The sequence below is a fragment of the Nannospalax galili genome, unplaced genomic scaffold, assembly GCF_000622305.1.
Source record: "Nannospalax galili isolate Female #2095 unplaced genomic scaffold, S.galili_v1.0 scaffold735, whole genome shotgun sequence".
Taxonomy (NCBI): Eukaryota; Metazoa; Chordata; class Mammalia; order Rodentia; family Spalacidae; genus Nannospalax; species Nannospalax galili.
In genome coordinates, this window is record NW_008337053.1 from 2,657,808 (window position 1) to 2,665,810 (window position 8,003).

General features: G+C 41.4%; 1 pseudogene; it reads left to right on the top strand.

Annotated features, from left to right (window-relative positions):
* Positions 1-3,284: 3,284 nt before the first annotated feature.
* LOC115070149 lies at positions 3,285-6,930 on the top strand (annotated as a pseudogene).
* Positions 6,931-8,003: the final 1,073 nt, after the last annotated feature.

Sequence of the window (8,003 nt, forward strand, 5' to 3'; positions counted from 1 at the left end):
TGATCTGGTAAGACCTGATTTCCTGCAAAGAAAAAACTAAACCACTACACTTTGGTCAATATTTATTACTACCATTTCTTTTATTGTTATACAATATTGTTATATAGACTGCAAATCCAGTGACCTATCTGAAGCTATGCCTGTCTTCCTGGAGTTACTATTGCATAACTAGTCTTTATACAGTCTTTGCGAATTATACAGTTGGATAATGGATTTTAAATTGCATGTTTAAGTAGACTAAGCACTCTATAGTTAGTGGGTTATATTTAAGAAACCACAGAGTAGATAAGGTGCACAATTAAAGAGTATATTTCTTCCAAACCCCTAATTTATGTTAGGATATTCAATTACCATCCTCTATGTGCAGGCATGAGTTTTGATCCAGTAGCAATGAAGTCTGGCCCAGAAGTTTGCAGACTCCGAATTATTTATCAGAAGGTATTACTTAACTCACATTTAACACAACTGTTTATGTTCATAGACAATTTTGGGTTATCTGAATTTAGAAGAGATTGACTAATCCTTGAGTTATCTGAGGTAATAGGTAGAATTCTAAGACAGAAATACTAGTTCACTAATATCTTAGACTGGTTACCCTACAAACTGGACCAGCAAGTCTCCTTTTTATACTCTTAGAAAATGCTTAAGGAATGGAGGTGTTGGTAGTCGAGTGCCTGCTTAGTATGCTTAAGACCCCGGGTTCAATCCTTCTCACCACAACAAATAAATAAAGATGTCGAGGACCCCAGAGAACTTTCATGTGGGTTGTAATTACTGCTGTTGCATTTTAGAAATTGAAATGAAAGAAAAAGACTTTGGTGTGGTGCTAGGAATTGGATCCAGGACTTCCTTACACATTAAGCAAATGCTGTTATATATACATTTCACAAGAAGACTGCCTTTGCTTCTCATTTTTTCAAGTCTCTTTAATATCTGACTTAATAGAACACAACTGAATTCTAATAACTGCATTTGCGTTCTTGTGTTTTGTGAAATATTATAGGCCATGTGACCACTGCAGAACTCAAATGTACACTTGAGAAAATGAAGATTTTTTTTAAAGGCTTATTTTTAATTACGTGTATCTGTGCACATGTATGTATGGGTGCCCTCAGAGGCCAGAAGAGGATGTTGGATCTCCTGGAGCTGGAGTTATAGGAGGTTGTGAGCTGCTGCACATGGGTGCTGGGAATTGAACTCAGGTCCTCTGCAAGATCAGTTCATTCTCTTAGCTGCTGAGCCATCTCTCCAGCCCCAATAAAGAATAAAAACTTTTCAAACAGGGCAAATAAAAATATTGTTATGAAGATATTAGGACTTCCTGCGAAGGTACTGGAGACCTCCCAGTGACCCTGGACCACATTTTGAGAGCCACTGAGTTGGGGAAATGAGTTATTCCTAGTTCAAAATATAAAAAAAGCTGAAACAATATCAGATATTTTCTAATAATCAACATTATTTAAAGTTTGTTTTAGAGGGCTAAGAAGATTGCTCAGTGGGTAATGTCTGCTGTGTAGACACGAGGACCTGAGTTCAAATCCCCAGCACTCATGTAAAATGTCAGGGGCAGTGGTGTGTGCTGGAAGGCAGAGACAGGAGGACCCTGGAGGCCTTCCTGGCCAGCCATTGAACTGAATGAGAGAACTGCAGGTTCAGCGAGAGACCCTGTCTCAAAAAAATAAGGTGGAGAGTGATTGAGGAAGACACCCAATGTCAACTTTCTAGCTTCTGTATTTGCATACACAGGCACTCACATCCCCCACACAATGCACATGCACATATGCACATTTGTACATACCACCCACCCACCCACCCAAAACCTACACAGTTTGTTTTTAAAAGTTTGGGTTTTTAAATTTTTACTTATTATTTTTATTTTATGTGTATGAGTGTATTGCGTGGATGTAAATTAGGTGCATCCATGTCCTGCAATGCCTGTGGCGGTCAGAAGAAGGCATTGGATCCCCTGGAACCTGAATTATTTATGGACAGTTGTTAGCTACCATGTGGGATGTGGGTGCTGGGAGCCAAACCCTGGTCCTCTACAAGAGCAGCCAGTGCTCTTAATCACTGAGTCATCTCTCCAGCCCAAAGTTTGGTTGTTTTTTGTTTTGTTTTGTTTTTTTGTTTTTGTCTTTTTTGAGACAGGGTCTCCCTGTAGCCCCAGCTGTCCTGGAACTCACTATGTAGACCAGGCTGGCCTCAAACTCACAAAGATCTGCCTGCCTCTGCCTCCCAAGTGCTGGGATTAAGGGCATGCCCACCATGCCTGGCCTCAAAGTTTGGGGTTTTTATTATGGTAAAATACACACAAAATTTTGCCATCTTAATTTTGTGTGTAGTTCAGTAGTGTTAAATACATTCACATTCTTGTGTGATTCACCTCTAGAACTTTTTTATCTAGCTGAAGTTTTTTGCTCATTAAGTGGTAACTCCCCATTCTGTCCTTCCCCCAGGCCTGGAAAATACCATTCTACTATCTGTTTGTAAAACTTATTATTGTAGGTACCTCATGCAAATGGAATCCTATAATATTTGTTCTTTTGTGTCTGGCTTATTTAACAGCACAATGTCTTCACGGTTGCTAGTGTCCGTCCTTTATCAATGTCGCACATTGGGCCAGCTGTGGGAGACAGACCTAACAGCTGGAATCCTTGACTGCCTAATAACTTAGGAAGGTACCTATAAAATGCAGAATACCTATGTTTATAACATGTCGAGGGCCAGATGACAAGTTTCTAGAAAGAACACAGATTAGTAAAGGACAAGGAAACAGGAATAAGAGAGAAAAATGTGTGTGTGCGCGTGCGTGCGTGTGTATGGACAGAAAACCATTATTTACAAGTATTTATTTTTTGCTTATTTATTTTTGTTTGTTTTAATATTTTGTTTATTAGTGTATTGCCTGCATGTGTATGAGTGCACCAGGTCATGCAATGCTGCGGAGGTCAGAAGAGAGCATCAGATTCCCCTGGAACTGGAATTACAAATGTTCATAGCTGCTATGTGGGTGCTGGAAATTGAACCCAGGTCCTTTGCAAGAGCAGGTAGTGTTCTTAACCACTGAGCCATCTCTCCAGCCCCTACAAGTATTTAGTTGTCAAAGGACAAATAATAGTAATTGCTCAGAGATATAAAATGTGCCTTAAGTGAAAAAAAGAAAAAGGGAAGAACAAGAAAGAAGTTTGCCGGAGAGACGAATGGTTCTACGTAGTTTGCTGTTAGGTCTAACCTGAGCTGTGACATTTCCTTCTAAAGTCTGGGCAAATGGGGGAAAGGTAAGCATGACCAAAAATGCCTACCTATCCTTCAAGAAGCCACGTAGCAGAGTGTTCACAGCAGAACTGCCATCTCCATCTGGTAATGTTCGTCTGCAAGAACTTTAAAAGTAGCCATGCATGCCTTCCTCTTTTGCCCCACATCTTTGGTCTCTTATTTTCCTTTCTCTTCAAATTTTCACTTGCTAAAATACAAAACTGCATATATGAATCCAATGACTTTTTTCTTCAGCTATTCCCCTGTCAAGGAAACCTGTGTAAACAGCATTGCCAAGGGACTGTGTGTGTCTCAGAGGTTGGTGTGCATGGGGTCCTGCGTGTGATTCCTAGCGTGGGTGTGTAGACACACAAAAACCAAACAAAGCAGAGGGTATGGGGAGAATAGGTTCATTGTACATTATATAGTTGCATGAAAAATGTTCTCTTTCTTTTCTCCACTTTTTTTACTTTATTTTTGAGACAGGGCAAAGGACACTACCAAAGCTTGAAATATATTCACAGTGTTGAATGTGGCATTTGTGAGCACTTCATGCTTATTGTCGGAGACAATATTGCTCTTTATTATTATTATTTTTTCTATGTCTCCATTGATACAGAAGGTGGTTCTAAGTTTATGACGTGGCTTATTTTGGCTATTCAGGACCAAGTTATTCTAAGAACTATTCTACAAGCATGACAGGAGATCCCATTGTCAAAGAAAACAGGAAAAAGGAACCTCCAACACTTAATGTCTGAATGCTTTAATGAAGACGATGTAGCTGAGTTTTGGTGACAGTAGTGCCAACCTTCACCCTAATCCTCCTTCTTTTTCCCTCCTCTCTTCCCTCTCTTCCTCTGATCCTTCCTTTCTCCTTTCAATATTTATTGGATGCCTATAATGTCCCAGAAAATATAGTAGATACTGCATGTACAGTATTAAGTAAAATAAATCTTGACCTTATTTTTAGACCTGTTTTTTCCTGTTTCAAGTTTGTTAATTCTGTAATGATATGGTTTTTGCCCATATGCCAGCTACTAATACCGTCTCTCAGCTCCACACCCGTCCTTCTATATTCTGGTTTTATGATGTCAGGCTGGGATCGTTCCAACCATTTTTCTGCTTTGCTGATTGCTCTCTGCTAGGTGCATGAAGGATAGCAGGATTTCCTCTTCCTTTCTTGTTTGTTTTCTGCCTATTTGCAGTGGCACCCGAGCTTCAGTTCTTCACCCTGCCTGGGGTCAATTTGATCCAGTATCAGCACTCTCAGCTAGGAGTCATTACTGTCACGGTTTGTTTATCATTTGCAGAAACAGCCTCCTCATATTTTCTCAGAGACCCTAATATCAGTCGGTCAGTTTTTCTTGTTCTCCTCCTGACTTTTGTTTGTTTGTTTTTTGAGGTAGGATCTTGAACTCACTGTGCAGCCTTGAAATCAAAGCTATTTTCCTGTCTTAGCCTCCAAAGTGCTGGGATTACAGGTCTAAAGGACCACATCTGCCTTGTACCCCTTCTTTGGAATTCTGGGTCTTGGCTCCACAGAGTCGCGTCTCTGAGCAGACTATAAAACTTTAGCACTGAGAGCTGAAGAGATGGCCTAGCAGTTAAGAGCACTAGCTGTTCTTCTAGAGGACTTGGGTTCAGTTCCCAGCACCCACATGGCTGCTAACAACTGATTGTTACTCTAGTTCCAGGGAATCTGACACCCTCTTCTGGCCTCCATGAGTATTGCATGCACATGGTACACTTACATACATGTAGGTTGAACACTTAAACATAAAAATAAATAAATGAACTTAAAGTTGAGATTCAAGTTGTTTTATTTAGATATTAGCTGTAATGTAGCATGGTAATACCTTTGCCTCTCGAATGCTAGGATTAAAGGCATAGGCACCATGCCCAGCCCAGCAGTACACACTCTTAACCTCTGAGCTATCTCTCCCACCAAACATAGTTCACAAATGTTCTTTTCATACTGTATGTATAACATGGAGAGCTCTTTTCCAGACATGTTCAGCTCTGATGCAGTATGGGTAAATTTCTCTGGGCATCTGCCTACTTGACAAATGCTTGTCTTTTATAGACAACCTAGGACATAAAAGTGTATAACTAACTTTATCTTTTAGTTTACAAAAAATTATGTAACCTCAAGATTGGCAGGCTTCTGCCTGGAGTAGATGTGATTTCACCAGTACTTTAATAAAAGGCATCTATACATCGAGTTCATTTTGATGGGAGGATTGGCTTTTATTCTGTTTTTTTTTTTCCCCCATATCTTACAGGAGCAATCAGGGTGAAATGATTCTGAAATGGAGAAAGGTTTTGGTCCTCATATAAGTTTCCTATTGAAACATCTGTAAGTAATGCAGCTGTCCTCATTCATTTCGACTATGACATAGCTGCTATTTTTATTTGGATGTCTTCAGATATTATTGTGCTCCTAAAATTGCCTCATTTTGATGGTTCTAATGGTAGGAACTTCCAATAGAAAAAGGCAAGTAGTAAGTCCCAATTAAAAATTTTTCTTGGATCTATTCTGTTTCTTAAGATTTACCTGTACCAAAATAAAGCAAGCAATGTGGAAGAATCGGGTCAAATGGTGAACTGAGTAGAATTCTTTTTGCCCCACTCAAGAACAAAGAAAAAATATCTCAAGAAATCTGTAGTCATAGCAAGGAGGAATTAATGCTTTACTGCTCATAGAGGAATCAAACTGACCTTTCTCGGGAGCTGAGCAAATTTTGAGATGGGAGCTGAGCTTGCTGCCCTGGGCCTTGTGCCTTCATGGAGCTGCAAAATTACCATGTTAAGAATGAAACCTGGAGCCAGGTATGATGACATAAACATGTAATCTCAGGATGGGACGGTCATCCTTGGCTACATTGTCAGTTTGCAGCCATATTGGACTACATGTCTTTAAAAAAAAAGAATCAGGCATGATGGCACCTGTCTTTACTACCAGCACTCAGGAGGCAGAGGCAGGCGGATCTCTGTGAGTTCCGTGGCAGCCTGGTCTGCATAGTGAGACCCTGTCTCAATACAAAAACAAAAACCAAGAAAGAGAAGAACCTGGAGAGAAGCCCAAAGGCTTGGGATTGTTACAAACATGAACCGATTTGGCATGGATTGAAAGAGAAGGCTCTGGAAACAATACAGACCTCAGAGACTACCTGACAATGGGGATAACCACGGTCATTCTGAACTGTTCAAAGCCAAGAGATAAAACTTTATGAGATAGTTGACAGGAGCCAAAGTCATACTCGGGTATCCTCGTTTCCCCTCCCACTTTTTTTGTCCAGTGGATTTCTGAGGTCCCCCCATATGCCACAGTCTTGTTCTTGCAACGTTCTAGAAACAAGAAGAGAAACCTGCAGAGGAAATTGGTGAGGAGAGTCACTCAGGTGAAGAAGCTATTCTCCTTGAGAGAGCTGAAGAGGCCAAGCTAAGTGCCAAATATCCAAGTCTAGGGGAGAGCCCTTGAAGGGACCCTAATAGAGGACAGAAATGCTTGGACTCAGGAGACTACAACATGGCCAAAGTCAAGATGAGGGGGAAAAATGGCTGCCAAGTGCAGGACCAGACAAGAACCTGGTGACTCATGACCACGTTGCTGCTGCACAGAGTCTGCCCCACTGGACATTCTTACTTGTCACCAGCAAGCTTGCTGGTGGCTAAGATGCATGATGCTCCTGGGGCTCAGCCAGGTTCTGAGATGCTGCCCAGCTGGGTCCTACACTGGCCCCCATCCCTCCCTGCTTTTGCAGCCAGGAATCAGGAGGTATCTCAGGAGTGAGATACAGAGGCAGAAACCTCTGCCCACTGGCTCCCAGGGGAGAGATCCGCCCCCACCTTGGGCTGAGCATCAAGGTCTTGAACTATTTTTGTTTTAGCTTCTCCCCCAAATAACTGTTGGGAGAAATCTCAATGAAATCCCTGTCAGTGGGATTGATAAGGTGGAAGATTTGTGTAAAAATGAACTTGGGTTTAGAATTGACTGAAAACAAACATTCCTGACTATCCTCCTTACCTTACCTGCTAGGTTGGTGTGGGGTGGGTGTAAGAGGGAATCGACCCCTTGGGATAGACCAGCAGGTTCTGGTTCAGCTCTGAAGAGAAATGTGTTGTTTAGATGTGACTGGAGACCTGGTATCAGAGAAAAGAAACTGTCAATCAGCATGCAGCAGGTACAAACGGGTTCCTCTAGTTCTGCAGAGCAAGCTGAGGATTTGGTGTTAACTATTCATTTACATAATGAAATAGAATTGCTATGGGAAGAAGGGTAGAGAATGTGGGGGAGTGGAGGGAGTTCCATAGAGCTCAGGGGAGGTTTTTCAGTATTTGAAATAAAAAACGAACAAAAATACCCACAAACCCCCAAAACAAACCTTATGAAATTCGTAGGGTTCCGGCATAACAATGAAGGTACTGTTGAAAGCAGGTAAGGAGGCAACTCAGTGGGTAAAGGTGCTGCCAGGCAAGCCTGGTGACCTGAGCTGGAGCATGGAACCCAAATGATGGAAGGAGAGAGTCGCTGTGACATGCATGCTCCCACTTCCAAATAGATGATAGATAGATGATGGTTAGATGATAGATGATTGATAGATGATAGATAGATAGATAGATAGATAGATAGATAGATAGATAGATTATAAATAAAATGGCTGGGTGTGATGACACAGGCCTATATTCCCAGCACTCAGGAGGCAGAGGCAGGTAGATATCTGAGTTTGAGGCCAGCCTGGTCTACA